The following is an 18,773-nucleotide window of genomic DNA, read 5'->3' as shown; positions in this document are numbered from 1 at the left end:
GGTGTTTGAGGCATGGTTGTCCTGATGTTTGAGAGCTGGTGCTCTTGGTGTTTGAGACCTGGTGATCTTGGTGTTTGAGACCTGGTGCGCTTTGTGTTTGAGACCTTCTGCTCTTGGTGTTTGAGACCTGGTGCTCCTGGTGTTTGACACGTAGTTGTCTTGGTATTTTAGACCTGGTGTTCTTGGTGTTTGAGACCTGGTGCTCTTGGCGTTTGAGACCTGGTTGTCTTGTTGTTTGAGACCTGTTGCTCTTGGCGTTTGAGACCTGCTGATCTTGGTGTTTCGGACGTGGTTGTCTTGGTGTTTGAGATCTGGTGCACTTGTTGTTTTAGACCGGGTTGTCTTGGTGTTGGAGACCTGGTGCTCTTGGTGTTTGAGTCCTGCAGCTGTTGGTGTTTGAGACCTGGTGCTCTTGGTGTTTGAGACCTGGTGATCTTCGTGTTTGAGAGCTGGTGTTCTTGGTGTTTGAGACCTCGTTTTCTTTTTATTTGAGAGCTGGTGCTCCTGGTGTTTGAGAACTTGTGATTTTGGCGTTTGAGACCTGGTTGTCTTGGTGTTTTAGAGCTGCTTCTATTGGTTTGTGAGAGATGGTGCTATTGGTGCGTGAGACCTGGTGATCCTGTTGTTTGTGACCAGGTGATTTTGGTGTTTGAGACCTGGTGCTCTTGATTTTTTAGCCCTCGTGGTGTTGTTGTTTGAGACCTGGTGGTCTTGGTATTTTAAGATCTGGTGCCATGAATGTTTGAGAACTGGTGCTCTTGGTGTTTGTGACCTGGTGCTATTGATGTTTGAGCCCTGGTTCTCTTGATGTTTGAGAACTGTTGATCTTTGCGTTTGAGATCTCGTTGTCTTGGTGTTTGAGTGCTGATGCCCTCGGCGTTTGAGACCTGGTTCTCTTGGTGGTTGTAACCTGCTTCACTTGCTGTTTGAGACCTGGTGCTCTTGTTGTTTGCGACCTGGTTTTATTGGTGTCTGAGCCCTGGTGCTCTTGTTGTTTGAGACCTGGTGGTCTTGGTGTTTGAAATCTGGTGCTCTGGGTGTTTGAGAGCTAGTGCTCTTGGTGTTTGAGACCTGGTACACTTGGTGTTTGAGACCTGGTTGTCTTGGTGTTTGAGACATTTTGCTCTTGGTCTTTGAGACCTGTTACACTTGGTTTTTGAGCACTGGTGGTCTTGGTGTTTGAGACCTGGTGGTCTTGGTGTTTCAGATCTGGTGTTATTGGTGTTTGAGAACTGGTGCTCTTGTTGTTTCAGACCTGGTGGTCTTGGTATTTGAGAACTGGTGCTCTTGGTGTTTGAGACCTGGTACACTTGGTGTTTGAGAAATAGTGCTCTTGGTGTTTGAGACCTGGTGCTCTTGGTGGTTGAGACCTGCTGCTCTTGGAATTTGAGACCTGGTGATCTTTGTGTTTGGGTCCTGGCGGTCTTGGTGTTTGAGTCCCGGTACACTAGGTGTTTGATATCTGCTACTATTGGTGTTTGAGACCTGGTGATCTTGGTGCTTGAGACCTGGTGCTCTTGGTGTTTGAGACCTGTTGATTTTGGTCTTGGAGCCCTGCTGCTCTTCGTGTTTGAGAACAGGTGCTCTTGGTGTTTGAAACCTGGTGCTCTTGGTGTTTGAGACCTGATGATCTTGATGTTTCAGACCTGGTGCTCTTGGTGTTTGAGCCCAGGTTGTCTTGGTGTTTGAGAGCTGGTGCTCTTGGTGTTTGAAACCTGCTACTCTTGGTGTTTGAGACTTGGTGGTCTTGGTGTTTGAGGCCTGGTACGCTCGGTTTTTGAGACGTGGTACCCTTGGTGTTGGAGACCTGGTGCTCTTGTTGTTTGAGACATCGTGCTCTTGGTTTTTGAGACCAGGTGCTCATCGTGTTTGGGACGTTGTGCTCTTGGTGTTTGAGACCAGGTACTCATGGAGTTTGGGACCTGGTGGTCTTGGTGTTTGAGACCTGGTGCTCTTGGTTTTTGAGACCTGCTGCTCTTGATGTTTAAGACCTGATGCTCTTAGTATTTGAGACCTGGTTGTCCTGATGATTGAGAACTGGTGCTCTTGCTTTTTGAGACCTGTTAGTCTTTGTGTTTGAGAACTGGTGCTCTTGTTGTTTGAGACCTGATGCTCTTGGTGTTTGAGACCTGCTGCGCTTAGTGTTTGAGACCTGGTTGTCTTTGTATCTGAGGCCTGGTGCTCTTGGTGTTTTAGAACTGGTGATCTTGGTGTTTGAGGCATGGTTGTCCTCGTGTTTGAGAACTAGTGCTCTTCGTGTTTGAGACCTCGTGCTCTTGGTGTTTGAGACCTGATGCTCTTGGTGTTTGAGACCTGGTGCTCTTTGTGTTTGAGACCTTCTGCTCTTGGTGTTTGAGACCTGGTGCTCCTGGTGTTTGACACGTGGTTGTCTTGGTATTTTAGACCTGGTGTTCTTGGTGTTTGAGACCTGGTGCTCTTGGCGTTTGAGACCTGGTTGTCTTGTTGTTTGAGACCTGTTGCTCTTGGCGTTTGAGACCTGCTTATATTGGTGTTTCGGACGTGGTTGTCCTGGTGTTTGAGATCTGGTGCTCTTGTTGTTTTAGACCGTGTTGTCTTGGTATTTGAGACCTGGTGCTCTTGGTGTTTGAGACCTGGTGATCTTGGTGTTTGAGAGCTGGTGTTCTTGGTGTTTGTGACCTCGTTTTCTTTTTGTTTGAGACCTGGTGCTCCTGGTGTTTGAGACCTGATGCTCTTGGTGTTTGAGACCTGGTGCTCTTTGTGTTTGAGACCTTCTGCTCTTGGTGTTTGAGACCTCGTTTTCTTTTTGTTTGAGACCTGGTGCTCCTGGTGTTGAGAACTTGTGATTTTGGCGTTTGAGACCTGGTTGTCTTGGTGTTTTAGAGCTGCTTCTATTGGTTTGTGAGAGATGGTGCTATTGGTGCGTGAGACCTGGTGATCCTGTTGTTTGTGACCAGTTGATTTTGGTGTTTGAGACCTGGTGCTCTTGATATTTTAGCCCTCGTGGTGTTGTTGTTTGAGACCTGGTGGTCTTGGTATTTTAAGATCTGGTGCCATGAATGTTTGAGAACTGGTGCTCTTGGTGTTTGAGACCTGGTTGTCTTGGTGGTTGAGACCTGGTGCCCTTGGTGTTTGAGACCTGGTACCCTTGGTGATTGAGACCGGGTTCTATTGATTTTGAGACCTGGTGCTCTTGGTGTTTGAGATCTGGTGCTCCTGGTGATTGACACGTGGTTGTCTTGGTATTTTAGACCTGGTGCTCTTGGTGATTGAGACCTGATACTCTTGGTGTTTGAGACCTGGTACACTTGGTGATTGAGACCTGGTTGTCTTGGTTTTTGAGACATGGTGCTCTTGGTTTTTGAGATCTGGTTGTGTTGGTGTTTGAGACCTGGCACTCTTGATTTTTTAGCCCTCGCGGTGTTGTTGTCTGAGACCTGGTGTTCTTCGTATTTGAGATCTTTTGCTATTAATGTTTGAGAACTCGTGCTCTTGGTGTTTGAGACCTGGTTGTCTTGGTGATTGAGACCTGGTGCTCTTGGTGTTTGAGACCTGGTGCTCTTGATGTTTGAGACCTGGTACACTTGATGTTTGAGACCTGGTTGTCTTGGTTTTTGAGACATGGTGCTCTTGGTGTTTGAGACCTGGTGCTCTTAGTGTTTGAGACCTGCTGCGCTTGAAGTTTAAGACATGGTGCACTTGGTTTTTGAGACCTGATTGTCTTGGTGTTTGAGACCTGGTATACTTGGTTTTTGAGCCCTGGTGCTATTGATTTTGAGACCTGGTGCTCTTGGTGTTTGAGACCTGGTGCTCTTGGTGTTTGAGACCTGGTACACTTGGTGTTGGAGAGCTGTTGCTCTTGGTGTTTGAGACCTGCTGCTGTTGGTGTTTAAGACCTTGTGCTCTTCGTTTTTGAGTCTTGCTTGTCTTGGTGTTTGATACCTAGTGCTCTTTTTGTTTGAGACCTGGTGCTCTTGGTGTTTGAGCCCTGGTGCTCTTGGTGTTTGAGACCTGGTGCTCTTGGTTTTTGGGACCTGGTGGTCTTGATGTGTGAGATTTGGTGATCTTGGTGTTTGAGACCTGGTACACTTGCTGTTTTAGATATGGTTGTCTTGGTGTTTGAGACCTGGTGCTCTTTGTGTTTGAGACCTTCTGCTCTTGGTGTTTGAGACCTCGTTTTCTTTTTGTTTGAGACCTGGTGCTCCTGGTGTTGAGAACTTGTGATTTTGGCGTTTGAGACCTGGTTGTCTTGGTGTTTTAGAGCTGCTTCTATTGGTTTGTGAGAGATGGTGCTATTGGTGCGTGAGACCTGGTGATCCTGTTGTTTGTGACCAGTTGATTTTGGTGTTTGAGACCTGGTGCTCTTGATATTTTAGCCCTCGTGGTGTTGTTGTTTGAGACCTGGTGGTCTTGGTATTTTAAGATCTGGTGCCATGAATGTTTGAGAACTGGTGCTCTTGGTGTTTGAGACCTGGTTGTCTTGGTGGTTGAGACCTGGTGCCCTTGGTGTTTGAGACCTGGTACCCTTGGTGATTGAGACCGGGTTCTATTGATTTTGAGACCTGGTGCTCTTGGTGTTTGAGATCTGGTGCTCCTGGTGATTGAGACGTGGTTGTCTTGGTATTTTAGACCTGGTGCTCTTGGTGATTGAGACCTGGTGCTCTTGGTGTTTGAGACCTGGTACACTTGGTGATTGAGACCTGGTTGTCTTGGTTTTTGAGACATGGTGCTCTTGGTTTTTGAGATCTGGTTGTGTTGGTGTTTGAGACCTGGCACTCTTGATTTTTTAGCCCTCGCGGTGTTGTTGTCTGAGACCTGGTGTTCTTCGTATTTGAGATCTTTTGCTATTAATGTTTGAGAACTGGTGCTCTTGGTGTTTGAGACCTGGTTGTCTTGGTGATTGAGACCTGGTGCTCTTGGTGTTTGAGACCTGGTGCTCTTGATGTTTGAGACCTGGTACACTTGATGTTTGAGACCTGGTTGTCTTGGTTTTTGAGACATGGTGCTCTTGGTGTTTGAGACCTGGTGCTCTTAGTGTTTGAGACCTGCTGCGCTTGAAGTTTAAGACCTGGTGCACTTGGTTTTTGAGACCTGATTGTCTTGGTGTTTGAGACCTGGTACACTTGGTGTTGGAGAGCTGTTGCTCTTGGTGTTTGAGACCTGCTGCTGTTGGTGTTTAAGACCTTGTGCTCTTCGTTTTTGAGTCTTGCTTGTCTTGGTGTTTGATACCTAGTGCTCTTTTTGTTTGAGACCTGGTGCTCTTGGTGTTTGAGCCCTGGTGCTCTTGGTGTTTGAGACCTGGTGCTCTTGGTTTTTGGGACCTGGTGGTCTTGATGTGTGAGATTTGGTGATCTTGGTGTTTGAGACCTGGTACACTTGCTGTTTTAGATATGGTTGTCTTGGTGTTTGAGATCTGGTGCTCTTGGTGTTTGAGACATGGTACATTTGGTGTTTGCGAGCTGGTGCTCTTGGATTTTGAGACCTGCTGCTCTTGATGTTTAAGACCTGATGCTCTTAGTATTTGAGACCTGGTTGTCTTGATGATTGAGAACTGGTGCTCTTGCTTTTTGAGACCTGTTAGTCTTTGTGTTTGTGAAGAGGTGCTCTTGTTGTTTGAGACCTGATGCTCTTGGTGTTTGAGACCTGCTGCGCTTAGTGTTTGAGACCTGGTTGTCTTTGTATCTGAGGCCTGGTGCTCTTGGTGTTTTAGAACTGGCGATCTTGGTGTTTGAGGCATGGTTGTCCTGGTGTTTGAGAGCTGGTGCTCTTGGTGTTTGAGACCTGGTACACTTGGTGTTCGAGAACTAGTGATCTTCGTGTTTGAGACCTCGTGCTCTTGGTGTTTGAGACCTGATGCTCTTGGTGTTTGAGACCTGGTGCTCTTTGTGTTTGAGACCTTCTGCTCTTGGTGTTTGAGACCTGGTGCTCCTGGTGTTTGACACGTGGTTGTCTTGGTGTTTGAGATCTGGTGCTCTTGTTGTTTTAGACCGGGTTGTCTTGGTGTTTGAGACCTGGTGCTCTTGGTGTTTGAGAACTGGTGATCTTGGTGTTTGAGAGCTGGTGTTCTTGGTGTTTGAGACCTCGTTTTCTTTTTGTTTGAGACCTGGTGCTCCTGGTGTTTGAGACCTTGTGATTTTGGCGTTTGAGACCTGGTTGTCTTGGTGTTTTAGAGCTGCTTCTATTGGTTTGTGAGAGATGGTGCTATTGGTGCGTGAGACCTGGTGATCCTGTTGTTTGTGACCAGGTGATTTTGGTATTTGAGACCTGGTGCTCTTGATTTTTTAGCCCTCGTGGTGTTGTTGTTTGAGACCTGGTGGTCTTGGTATTTTAAGATCTGGTGCCATGAATGTTTGAGAACTGGTGCTCTTGGTGTTTGAGACCTGGTTGTCTTGGTGTTTGAGACGTGGTGCCCTTGGTGTTTGAGACCTGGTGCTCTTGGTTTTTCAGAACTTGTGCTCTTCGTTTTTGAGTCTTGCTTGTCTTGGTGTTTGATACCTGGTGCTCTTTGTGTTTGAGACCTGGTGCTCTTGGTGTTTGAGCCCTGGTGCTCTTGGTGTTTGAGACCTGGTGCTCTTGGTTTTTGGGACCTGGTGGTCTTGATGTGTGAGATTTGGTGATCTTGGTGTTTGAGACCTGGTACACTTGCTGTTTTCGATATGGTTGTCTTGGTGTTTGAGATCTGGTGCTCTTGGTGTTTGAGACATGGTACATTTGGTGTTTGCGAGCTGGTGCTCTTGGTTTTTGAGACCTGCTGCTCTTGATGTTTAAGACCTGATGCTCTTAGTATTTGAGACCTGGTTGTCCTGATGATTGAGAACTGGTGCTCTTGCTTTTTGAGACCTGTTAGTCTTTGTGTTTGAGAACTGGTGCTCTTGTTGTTTGAGACCTGATGCTCTTGGTGTTTGAGACCTGCTGCGCTTAGTGTTTGAGACCTGGTTGTCTTTGTATCTGAGGCCTGGTGCTCTTGGTGTTTTAGAACTGGTGATCTTGGTGTTTGAGGCATGGTTGTCCTCGTGTTTGAGAACTAGTGCTCTTCGTGTTTGAGACCTCGTGCTCTTGGTGTTTGAGACCTGATGCTCTTGGTGTTTGAGACCTGGTGCTCTTTGTGTTTGAGACCTTCTGCTCTTGGTGTTTGAGACCTGGTGCTCCTGGTGTTTGACACGTGGTTGTCTTGGTATTTTAGACCTGGTGTTCTTGGTGTTTGAGACCTGGTGCTCTTGGCGTTTGAGAACTGGTTGTCTTGTTGTTTGAGACCTGTTGCTCTTGGCGTTTGAGACCTGCTGATCTTGGTGTTTTGGACGTGGTTGTCTTGGTGTTTGAGACCTGGTGCTCTTGGTTTTTGAGACCTGGTGATCTTGGTGTTTGAGAGCTGGTGTTCTTGGTGTTTGAGACCTCGTTTTCTTTTTGTTTGAGACCTGGTGCTCTTGGTGTTTGAGACCTGAAGCTCTTGGTGTTTGAGACCTGGTGCTCTTTGTGTTTGAGACCTTCTGCTCTTGGTGTTTGAGACCTCGTTTTCTTTTTGTTTGAGACCTGGTGCTCCTGGTGTTTGAGAACTTGTGATTTTGGCGTTTGAGACCTGGTTGTCTTGGTGTTTTAGAGCTGCTTCTATTGGTTTGTGAGAGATGGTGCTATTGGTGCGTGAGACCTGGTGATCCTGTTGTTTGTGACCAGGTGATTTTGGTGTTTGAGACCTGGTGCTCTTGATTTTTTAGCCCTCGTGGTGTTGTTGTTTGAGACCTGGTGGTCCTGGTATTTTAGAATCTGGTGCCATGAATGTTTGAGAACTGGTGCTCTTGGTGTTTGAGACCTGGTTGTCTTGGTGTTTGAGACCTGGTGCCCTTGGTGTTTGAGACCTGGTGCTCTTGATGTTTGAGACCTGGTACCCTTGGTGATTGAGACCGGGTTCTATTGATTTTGAGACCTGTTGCTCTTGGCGTTTGAGACCTGCTGATCTTGGTGTTTCGGACGTGGTTGTCTTGGTGTTTGAGATCTGGTGCTCTTGTTGTTTTAGACCGGGTTGTCTTGGTGTTTGAGACCTGGTGCTCTTGGTGTTTGAGACCTGGTGATCTTGGTGTTTGAGAGCTGGTGTTCTTGGTGTTTGAGACCTCGTTTTCTTTTTGTTTGAGACCTGGTGCTCTTGTTGTTTGAGACCTGATGCTCTTGGTGTTTGAGACCTGCTGCGCTTAGTGTTTGAGACCTGGTTGTCTTTGTATCTGAGGCCTGGTGCTCTTGGTGTTTTAGAACTGGTGATCTTGGTGTTTGAGGCATGGTTGTCCTGGTGTTTGAGAGCTGGTGCTCTTGGTGTTTGAGACCTGGTACACTTGGTGTTCGAGACCTAGTGATCTTCGTGTTTGAGACCTCGTGCTCTTGGTGTTTGAGACCTGATGCTCTTGGTGTTTGAGACCTGGTGCTCTTTGTGTTTGAGACCTTCTGCTCTTGGTGTTTGAGACCTGGTGCTCCTGGTGTTTGACACGTGGTTGTCTTGGTGTTTGAGATCTGGTGCTCTTGTTGTTTTAGACCGGGTTGTCTTGGTGTTTGAGACCTGGTACTCTTGGTGTTTGAGAACTGGTGATCTTGGTGTTTGAGAGCTGGTGTTCTTGGTGTTTGAGACCTCGTTTTCTTTTTGTTTGAGACCTGGTGCTCCTGGTGTTTGAGACCTTGTGATTTTGGCGTTTGAGACCTGGTTGTCTTGGTGTTTTAGAGCTGCTTCTATTGGTTTGTGAGAGATGGTGCTATTGGTGCGTGAGACCTGGTGATCCTGTTGTTTGTGACCAGGTGATTTTGGTATCTGAGACCTGGTGCTCTTGATTTTTTAGCCCTCGTGGTGTTGTTGTTTTAGACCTGGTGGTCTTGGTATTTTAAGATCTGGTGCCATGAATGTTTGAGAACTGGTGCTCTTGGTGTTTGAGACCTGGTTGTCTTGGTGTTTGAGACGTGGTGCCCTTCGTGTTTGAGACCTGGTGCTCTTGGTTTTTCAGACCTGGTACCCTTGGTGTTGGAGAGCTGTTGCTCTTGGTGTTTGAGACCTGCTGCTCTTGCTTTTTAAGACCTTGTGCTCTTCGTTTTTGAGTCTTGCTTGTCTTGGTGTTTGATACCTGGTGCTCTTTGTGTTTGAGACCTGGTGCTCTTGGTGTTTGAGCCCTGGTGCTCTTGGTGTTTGAGACCTGGTGCTCTTGGTTTTTGGGACCTGGTGGTCTTGATGTGTGAGATTTGGTGATCTTGGTGTTTGAGACCTCGTACACTTGCTGTTTTAGATATGGTTGTCTTGGTGTTTGAGATCTGGTGCTCTTGGTGTTTGAGACATGGTACATTTGGTGTTTGCGAGCTGGTGCTCTTGGTTTTTGAGACCTGCTGCTCTTGATGTTTAAGACCTGATGCTCTTAGTATTTGAGACCTGGTTGTCTTGATGATTGAGAACTGGTGCTCTTGCTTTTTGAGACCTGTTAGTCTTTGTGTTTGAGAAGAGGTGCTCTTGTTGTTTGAGACCTGATGCTCTTGGTGTTTGAGACCTGATGCTCTTGGTGTTTGAGACCTGGTGCTCTTTGTGTTTGAGACCTTCTGCTCTTGGTGTTTGAGACCTGGTGCTCCTGGTGTTTGACACGTGGTTGTCTTGGTATTTTAGACCTGGTGTTCTTGGTGTTTGAGACCTGGTGCTCTTGGCGTTTGAGAACTGGTTGTCTTGTTGTTTGAGACCTGTTGCTCTTGGCGTTTGAGACCTGCTGATCTTGGTGTTTTGGACGTGGTTGTCTTGGTGTTTGAGACCTGGTGCTCTTGGTTTTTGAGACCTGGTGATCTTGGTGTTTGAGAGCTGGTGTTCTTGGTGTTTGAGACCTCGTTTTCTTTTTGTTTGAGACCTGGTGCTCTTGGTGTTTGAGACCTGATGCTCTTGGTGTTTGAGACCTGGTGCTCTTTGTGTTTGAGACCTTCTGCTCTTGGTGTTTGAGACCTCGTTTTCTTTTTGTTTGAGACCTGGTGCTCCTGGTGTTTGAGAACTTGTGATTTTGGCGTTTGAGACCTGGTTGTCTTGGTGTTTTAGAGCTGCTTCTATTGGTTTGTGAGAGATGGTGCTATTGGTGCGTGAGACCTGGTGATCCTGTTGTTTGTGACCAGGTGATTTTGGTGTTTGAGACCTGGTGCTCTTGATTTTTTAGCCCTCGTGGTGTTGTTGTTTGAGACCTGGTGGTCCTGGTATTTTAGAATCTGGTGCCATGAATGTTTGAGAACTGGTGCTCTTGGTGTTTGAGACCTGGTTGTCTTGGTGTTTGAGACCTGGTGCCCTTGGTGTTTGAGACCTGGTGCTCTTGATGTTTGAGACCTGGTACCCTTGGTGATTGAGACCGGGTTCTATTGATTTTGAGACCTGTTGCTCTTGGCGTTTGAGACCTGCTGATCTTGGTGTTTCGGACGTGGTTGTCTTGGTGCTTGAGATCTGGTGCTCTTGTTGTTTTAGACCGGGTTGTCTTGGTGTTTGAGACCTGGTGCTCTTGGTGTTTGAGACCTGGTGATCTTGGTGTTTGAGAGCTGGTGTTCTTGGTGTTTGAGACCTCGTTTTCTTTTTGTTTGAGACCTGGTGCTCTTGGTGTTTCAGACCTGATGCTCTTGGTGTTTGAGACCTGGTGCTCTTTGTGTTTGAGACCTTCTGCTCTTGGTGTTTGAGACCTCGTTTTCTTTTTGTTTGAGACCTGGTGCTCCTGGTGTTTGAGAACTTGTGATTTTGGCGTTAGAGACCTGGTTGTCTTGGTGTTTTAGAGCTGCTTCTATTGGTTTGTGAGAGATGGTGCTATTGGTGCGTGAGACCTGGTGATCCTGTTGTTTGTGACCAGTTGATTTTGGTGTTTGAGACCTGGTGCTCTTGATTTTTTAGCCCTCGTGGTGTTGTTGTTTGAGACCTGGTGGTATTTGTATTTTAACATCTGGTGCCATGAATGTTTGAGAACTGGTGCTCTTGGTGTTTGAGACCTGGTTGTCTTGGTGTTTGAGACCTGGTGCCCTTGGTGTTTGAGACCTGGTGCTCTTGATATTTGAGACCTGGTACCCTTGGTGATTGAGACCGGGTTCTATTGATTTTGAGCCCTGGTTCTCTTGATGTTTGAGAACTGTTGATCTTTGCGTTTGAGACCTCGTTGTCTTGGTGTTTGAGTGCTGGTGCCCTCGGCGTTTGAGACCTGGTTCTCTTGGTGGTTGTAACCTGCTTCACTTGCTGTTTGAGACCTGGTGCTCTTGTTGTTTGCGACCTGGTGTTATTGGTGTCTGAGCCCTGGTGCTCTTGTTGTTTGAGACCTGGTGGTCTTGGTGTTTGAAATCTGGTGCTCTGGGTGTTTGAGAGCTAGTGCTCTTGGTGTTTGAGACCTGGTACACTTGGTGTTTGAGACCTGGTTGTCTTGGTGTTTGAGACATTTTGCTCTTGGTCTTTGAGACCTGTTACACTTGGTTTTTGAGCACTGGTGGTCTTGGTGTTTGAGACCTGGTGGTCTTGGTGTTTCAGATCTGGTGTTATTGGTGTTTGAGAACTGGTGCTCTTGTTGTTTCAGACCTGGTGGTCTTGGTATTTGAGAACTGGTGCTCTTGGTGTTTGAGACCTGGTACACTTGGTGTTTGAGAAATAGTGCTCTTGGTGTTTGAGACCTGGTGCTCTTGGTGGTTGAGACCTGCTGCTCTTGGAATTTGAGACCTGGTGATCTTTGTGTTTGGGTCCTGGCGGTCTTGGTGTTTGAGTCCCGGTACACTAGGTGTTTGATATCTGCTACTATTGGTGTTTGAGACCTGGTGATCTTGGTGCTTGAGACCTGGTGCTCTTGGTGTTTGAGACCTGGTGATTTTGGTCTTGGAGCCCTGCTGCTCTTCGTGTTTGAGAACAGGTGCTCTTGGTGTTTGAAACCTGGTGCTCTTGGTGTTGAGACCTGATGATCTTGATGTTTCAGACCTGGTGCTCTTGGTGTTTGAGCCCAGGTTGTCTTGGTGTTTGAGAGCTGGTTCTCTTGGTGTTTGAGACTTGGTACACTTGGTGTTTGAGAACTGGTGCTCTTGGTGTTTGAAACCTGCTACTCTTGGTGTTTGAGACTTGGTGGTCTTGGTGTTTGAGGCCTGGTACGCTCGGTTTTTGAGACGTGGTACCCTTGGTGTTGGAGACCTGGTGCTCTTGTTGTTTGAGACATCGTGCTCTTGGTTTTTGAGACCAGGTGCTCATCGTGTTTGGGACGTTGTGCTCTTGGTGTTTGAGACCAGGTGCTCATGGAGTTTGGGACCTGGTGGTCTTGGTGTTTGAGACCTGGTGCTCTTGGTTTTTGAGACCTGCTGCTCTTGATGTTTAAGACCTGATGCTCTTAGTATTTGAGACCTGGTTGTCCTGATGATTGAGAACTGGTGCTCTTGCTTTTTGAGACCTGTTAGTCTTTGTGTTTGAGAACTGGTGCTCTTGTTGTTTGAGACCTGATGCTCTTGGTGTTTGAGACCTGCTGCGCTGAGTGTTTGAGACCTGGTTGTCTTTGTATCTGAGGCCTGGTGCTCTTGGTGTTTTAGAACTGGTGATCTTGGTGTTTGAGGCATGGTTGTCCTCGTGTTTGAGAACTAGTGCTCTTCGTGTTTGAGACCTCGTGCTCTTGGTGTTTGAGACCTGATGCTCTTGGTGTTTGAGACCTGGTGCTCTTTGTGTTTGAGACCTTCTGCTCTTGGTGTTTGAGACCTGGTGCTCCTGGTGTTTGACACGTGGTTGTCTTGGTATTTTAGACCTGGTGTTCTTGGTGTTTGAGACCTGGTGCTCTTGGCGTTTGAGACCTGGTTGTCTTGTTGTTTGAGACCTGTTGCTCTTGGCGTTTGAGACCTGCTGATCTTGGTGTTTCGGACGTGGTTGTCTTGGTGTTTGAGATCTGGTGCTCTTGTTGTTTTAGACCGGGTTGTCTTGGTGTTTGAGACCGGGTGCTCTTGGTGTTTGAGACCTGGTGATCTTGGTGTTTGAGAGCTGGTGTTCTTGGTGTTTGTGACCTCTTTTTCTTTTTGTTTGAGACCTGGTGCTCTTGGTGTTTGAGACCTGATGCTCTTGGTGTTTGAGACCTGGTGCTCTTTGTGTTTGAGACCTTCTGCTCTTGGTGTTTGAGACCTCGTTTTCTTTTTGTTTGAGACCTGGTGCTCCTGGTGTTGAGAACTTGTGATTTTGGCGTTTGAGACCTGGTTGTCTTGGTGTTTTAGAGCTGCTTCTATTGGTTTGTGAGAGATGGTGCTATTGGTGCGTGAGACCTGGTGATCCTGTTGTTTGTGACCAGTTGATTTTGGTGTTTGAGACCTGGTGCTCTTGATATTTTAGCCCTCGTGGTGTTGTTGTTTGAGACCTGGTGGTCTTGGTATTTTAAGATCTGGTGCCATGAATGTTTGAGAACTGGTGCTCTTGGTGTTTGAGACCTGGTTGTCTTGGTGGTTGAGACCTGGTGCCCTTGGTGTTTGAGACCTGGTACCCTTGGTGATTGAGACCGGGTTCTATTGATTTTGAGACCTGGTGCTCTTGGTGTTTGAGACCTGGTGCTCTTGATGTTTGAGACCTGGTACACTTGATGTTTGAGACCTGGTTGTCTTGGTTTTTGAGACATGGTGCTCGTGGTGTTTGAGACCTGGTGCTCTTAGTGTTTGAGACCTGCTGCGCTTGAAGTTTAAGACCTGGTGCACTTGGTTTTTGAGACCTGATTGTCTTGGTGTTTGAGACCTGGTATACTTGGTTTTTGAGCCCTGGTGCTATTGATTTTGAGACCTGGTGCTCTTGGTGTTTGAGACCTGGTGCTCTTGGTTTTTGAGACCTGGTACACTTGGTGTTGGAGAGCTGTTGCTCTTGGTGTTTGAGACTTGCTGCTGTTGGTGTTTAAGACCTTGTGCTCTTCGTTTTTGAGTCTTGCTTGTCTTGGTGTTTGATACCTAGTGCTCTTTTTGTTTGAGACCTGGTGCTCTTGGTGTTTGAGCCCTGGTGCTCTTGGTGTTTGAGACCTGGTGCTCTTGGTTTTTGGGACCTGGTGGTCTTGATGTGTGAGATTTGGTGATCTTGGTGTTTGAGACCTGGTACACTTGCTGTTTTAGATATGGTTGTCTTGGTGTTTGAGATCTGGTGCTCTTGGTGTTTGAGACATGGTACATTTGGTGTTTGCGAGCTGGTGCTCTTGGTTTTTGAGACCTGCTGCTCTTGATGTTTAAGACCTGATGCTCTTAGTATTTGAGACCTGGTTGTCTTGATGATTGAGAACTGGTGCTCTTGCTTTTTGAGACCTGTTAGTCTTTGTGTTTGTGAAGAGGTGCTCTTGCTGTTTGAGACCTGATGCTCTTGGTGTTTGAGACCTGCTGCGCTTAGTGTTTGAGACCTGGTTGTCTTTGTATCTGAGGCCTGGTGCTCTTGGTGTTTTAGAACTGGCGATCTTGGTGTTTGAGGCATGGTTGTCCTGGTGTTTGAGAGCTGGTGCTCTTGGTGTTTGAGACCTGGTACACTTGGTGTTCGAGAACTAGTGATCTTCGTGTTTGAGACCTCGTGCTCTTGGTGTTTGAGACCTGATGCTCTTGGTGTTTGAGACCTGGTGCTCTTTGTGTTTGAGACCTTCTGCTCTTGGTGTTTGAGACCTGGTGCTCCTGGTGTTTGACACGTGGTTGTCTTGGTGTTTGAGATCTGGTGCTCTTGTTGTTTTAGACCGGGTTGTCTTGGTGTTTGAGACCTGGTGCTCTTGGTGTTTGAGAACTGGTGATCTTGGTGTTTGAGAGCTGGTGTTCTTGGTGTTTGAGACCTCGTTTTCTTTTTGTTTGAGACCTGGTGCTCCTGGTGTTTGAGACCTTGTGATTTTGGCGTTTGAGACCTGGTTGTCTTGGTGTTTTAGAGCTGCTTCTATTGGTTTGTGAGAGATGGTGCTATTGGTGCGTGAGACCTGGTGATCCTGTTGTTTGTGACCAGGTGATTTTGGTATCTGAGACCTGGTGCTCTTGATTTTTTAGCCCTCGTGGTGTTGTTGTTTTAGACCTGGTGGTCTTGGTATTTTAAGATCTGGTGCCATGAATGTTTGAGAACTGGTGCTCTTGGTGTTTGAGACCTGGTTGTCTTGGTGTTTGAGACGTGGTGCCCTTGGTGTTTGAGACCTGGTGCTCTTGGTTTTTCAGACCTGGTACCCTTGGTGTTGGAGAGCTGTTGCTCTTGGTGTTTGAGACCTGCTGCTCTTGCTTTTTAAGACCTTGTGCTCTTCGTTTTTGAGTCTTGCTTGTCTTGGTGTTTGATACCTGGTGCTCTTTGTGTTTGAGACCTGGTGCTCTTGGTGTTTGAGCCCTGGTGCTCTTGGTGTTTGAGACCTGGTGCTCTTGGTTTTTGGGACCTGGTGGTCTTGATGTGTGAGATTTGGTGATCTTGGTGTTTGAGACCTCGTACACTTGCTGTTTTAGATATGGTTGTCTTGGTGTTTGAGATCTGGTGCTCTTGGTGTTTGAGACATGGTACATTTGGTGTTTGCGAGCTGGTGCTCTTGGTTTTTGAGACCTGCTGCTCTTGATGTTTAAGACCTGATGCTCTTAGTATTTGAGACCTGGTTGTCTTGATGATTGAGAACTGGTGCTCTTGCTTTTTGAGACCTGTTAGTCTTTGTGTTTGAGAACTGGTGCTCTTGTTGTTTGAGACCTGATGCTCTTGGTGTTTGAGACCTGCTGCGCTTAGTGTTTGAGACCTGGTTGTCTTTGTATCTGAGGCCTGGTGCTCTTGGTGTTTTAGAACTGGTGATCTTGGTGTTTGAGGCATGGTTGTCCTCGTGTTTGAGAACTAGTGCTCTTCGTGTTTGAGACCTCGTGCTCTTGGTGTTTGAGACCTGATGCTCTTGGTGTTTGAGACCTGGTGCTCTTTGTGTTTGAGACCTTCTGCTCTTGGTGTTTGAGACCTGGTGCTCCTGGTGTTTGACACGTGGTTGTCTTGGTATTTTAGACCTGGTGTTCTTGGTGTTTGAGACCTGGTGCTCTTGGCGTTTGAGAACTGGTTGTCTTGTTGTTTGAGACCTGTTGCTCTTGGCGTTTGAGACCTGCTGATCTTGGTGTTTTGGACGTGGTTGTCTTGGTGTTTGAGACCTGGTGCTCTTGGTTTTTGAGACCTGGTGATCTTGGTGTTTGAGAGCTGGTGTTCTTGGTGTTTGAGACCTCGTTTTCTTTTTGTTTGAGACCTGGTGCTCTTGGTGTTTGAGACCTGATGCTCTTGGTGTTTGAGACCTGGTGCTCTTTGTGTTTGAGACCTTCTGCTCTTGGTGTTTGAGACCTCGTTTTCTTTTTGTTTGAGACCTGGTGCTCCTGGTGTTTGAGAACTTGTGATTTTGGCGTTTGAGACCTGGTTGTCTTGGTGTTTTAGAGCTGCTTCTATTGGTTTGTGAGAGATGGTGCTATTGGTGCGTGAGACCTGGTGATCCTGTTGTTTGTGACCAGGTGATTTTGGTGTTTGAGACCTGGTGCTCTTGATTTTTTAGCCCTCGTGGTGTTGTTGTTTGAGACCTGGTGGTCCTGGTATTTTAGAATCTGGTGCCATGAATGTTTGAGAACTGGTGCTCTTGGTGTTTGAGACCTGGTTGTCTTGGTGTTTGAGACCTGGTGCCCTTGGTGTTTGAGACCTGGTGCTCTTGATGTTTGAGACCTGGTACCCTTGGTGATTGAGACCGGGTTCTATTGATTTTGAGACCTGTTGCTCTTGGCGTTTGAGACCTGCTGATCTTGGTGTTTCGGACGTGGTTTTCTTGGTGTTTGAGATCTGGTGCTCTTGTTGTTTTAGACCGGGTTGTCTTGGTGTTTGAGACCTGGTGCTCTTGGTGTTTGAGACCTGGTGATCTTGGTGTTTGAGAGCTGGTGTTCTTGGTGTTTGAGACCTCGTTTTCTTTTTGTTTGAGACCTGGTGCTCTTGGTGTTTGAGACCTGATGCTCTTGGTGTTTGAGACCTGGTGCTCTTTGTGTTTGAGACCTTCTGCTCTTGGTGTTTGAGACCTCGTTTTCTTTTTGTTTGAGACCTGGTGCTCCTGGTGTTTGAGAACTTGTGATTTTGGCGTTAGAGACCTGGTTGTCTTGGTGTTTTAGAGCTGCTTCTATTGGTTTGTGAGAGATGGTGCTATTGGTGCGTGAGACCTGGTGATCCTGTTGTTTGTGACCAGTTGATTTTGGTGTTTGAGACCTGGTGCTCTTGATTTTTTAGCCCTCGTGGTGTTGTTGTTTGAGACCTGGTGGTATTTGTATTTTAACATCTGGTGCCCTGAATGTTTGAGAACTGGTGCTCTTGGTGTTTGAGACCTGGTTGTCTTGGTGTTTGAGACCTGGTGCCCTTGGTGTTTGAGACCTGGTGCTCTTGATATTTGAGACCTGGTACCCTTGGTGATTGAGACCGGGTTCTATTGATTTTGAGACCTGGTGCTCTTGGTGTTTGAGATCTGGTGCTCCTGGTGATTGAGACCTGGTTGTCTTGGTATTTTAGACCTGGTGCTCTTGGTGATTGAGACCTGGTGCTCTTGGTGTTTGAGACCTGGTACACTTGGTGATTGAGACCTGGTTGTCTTGGTTTTTGAGACATGGTGCTCTTGGTTTTTGAGATCTGGTTGTCTTGGTGTTTGAGACCTGGCACTCTTGATTTTTTAGCCCTTGCGGTGTTGTTGTCTGAGACCTGGTGTTCTTCGTATTTGAGATCTTTTGCTATTAATGTTTGAGAACTGGTGCTCTTGGTGTTTGAGACCTGGTTGTCTTGGTGATTGAGACCTGGTGCTCTTGGTGTTTGAGACCTGGTGCTCTTGATGTTTGAGATTTGGTACACTTGATGTTTGAGACCTGGTTGTCTTGGTTTTTGAGACATGGTGCTCTTGGTGTTTGAGACCTGGTGCTCTTAGTGTTTGAGACCTGCTGCGCTTCAAGTTTAAGACCTGGTGCACTTGGTTTTTGAGACCTGATTGTCTTGGTGTTTGAGACCTGGTGCCCTTGGTGTTTGAGACCTGGTGCTCTTGATGTTTGAGACCTGGTACACTTGGTTTTTGAGCCCTGGTGCTATTGATTTTGAGACCTGGTGCTCTTGGTGTTTGAGACCTGGTGCTCTTGGTTTTTGAGACCTGGTACACTTGGTGTTGTAGAGCTGTTGCTCTTGGTGTTTGAGACCTGCTGCTGTTGGTGTTTAAGACCTTGTGCTCTTCGTTTTTGAGTCTTGCTTGTCTTGATGTTTGATACCTGGTGCTCTTTTTGTTTGAGACCTGGTGCTCTTGGTGTTTGAGCCCTGGTGCTCTTGGTGTTTGAGACCTGGTGCTCTTGGTTTTTGGGACCTGGTGGTCTTGATGTGTGAGATTTGGTGATCTTGGTGTTTGAGACCTCGTACACTTGCTGTTTTAGATATGGTTGTCTTGGTGTTTGAGATCTGGTGCTCTTGGTGTTTGAGACATGGTACATTTGGTGTTTGCGAGCTGGTGCTCTTGGTTTTTGAGACCTGCTGCTCTTGATGTTTAAGACCTGATGCTCTTAGTATTTGAGACCTGGTTGTCTTGATGATTGAGAACTGGTGCTCTTGCTTTTTGAGACCTGTTAGTCTTTGTGTTTGAGAAGAGGTGCTCTTGTTGTTTGAGACCTGATGCTCTTGGTGTTTGAGACCTGCTGCGCTTAGTGTTTGAGACCTGGTTGTCTTTGTATCTGAGGCCTGGTGCTCTTGGTGTTTTAGAACTGGTGATCTTGGTGTTTGAGGCATGGTTGTCCTGGTGTTTGAGAGCTGGTGCTCTTGGTGTTTGAGACCTGGTACACTTGGTGTTCGAGAACTAGTGATCTTCGTGTTTGAGACCTCGTGCTCTTGGTGTTTG

The sequence above is a fragment of the Carcharodon carcharias genome, chromosome 11, assembly GCF_017639515.1.
Source record: "Carcharodon carcharias isolate sCarCar2 chromosome 11, sCarCar2.pri, whole genome shotgun sequence".
Classification (NCBI taxonomy): domain Eukaryota; kingdom Metazoa; phylum Chordata; class Chondrichthyes; order Lamniformes; family Lamnidae; genus Carcharodon; species Carcharodon carcharias.
Note: the sequence above shows the minus strand (reverse complement) of the source record.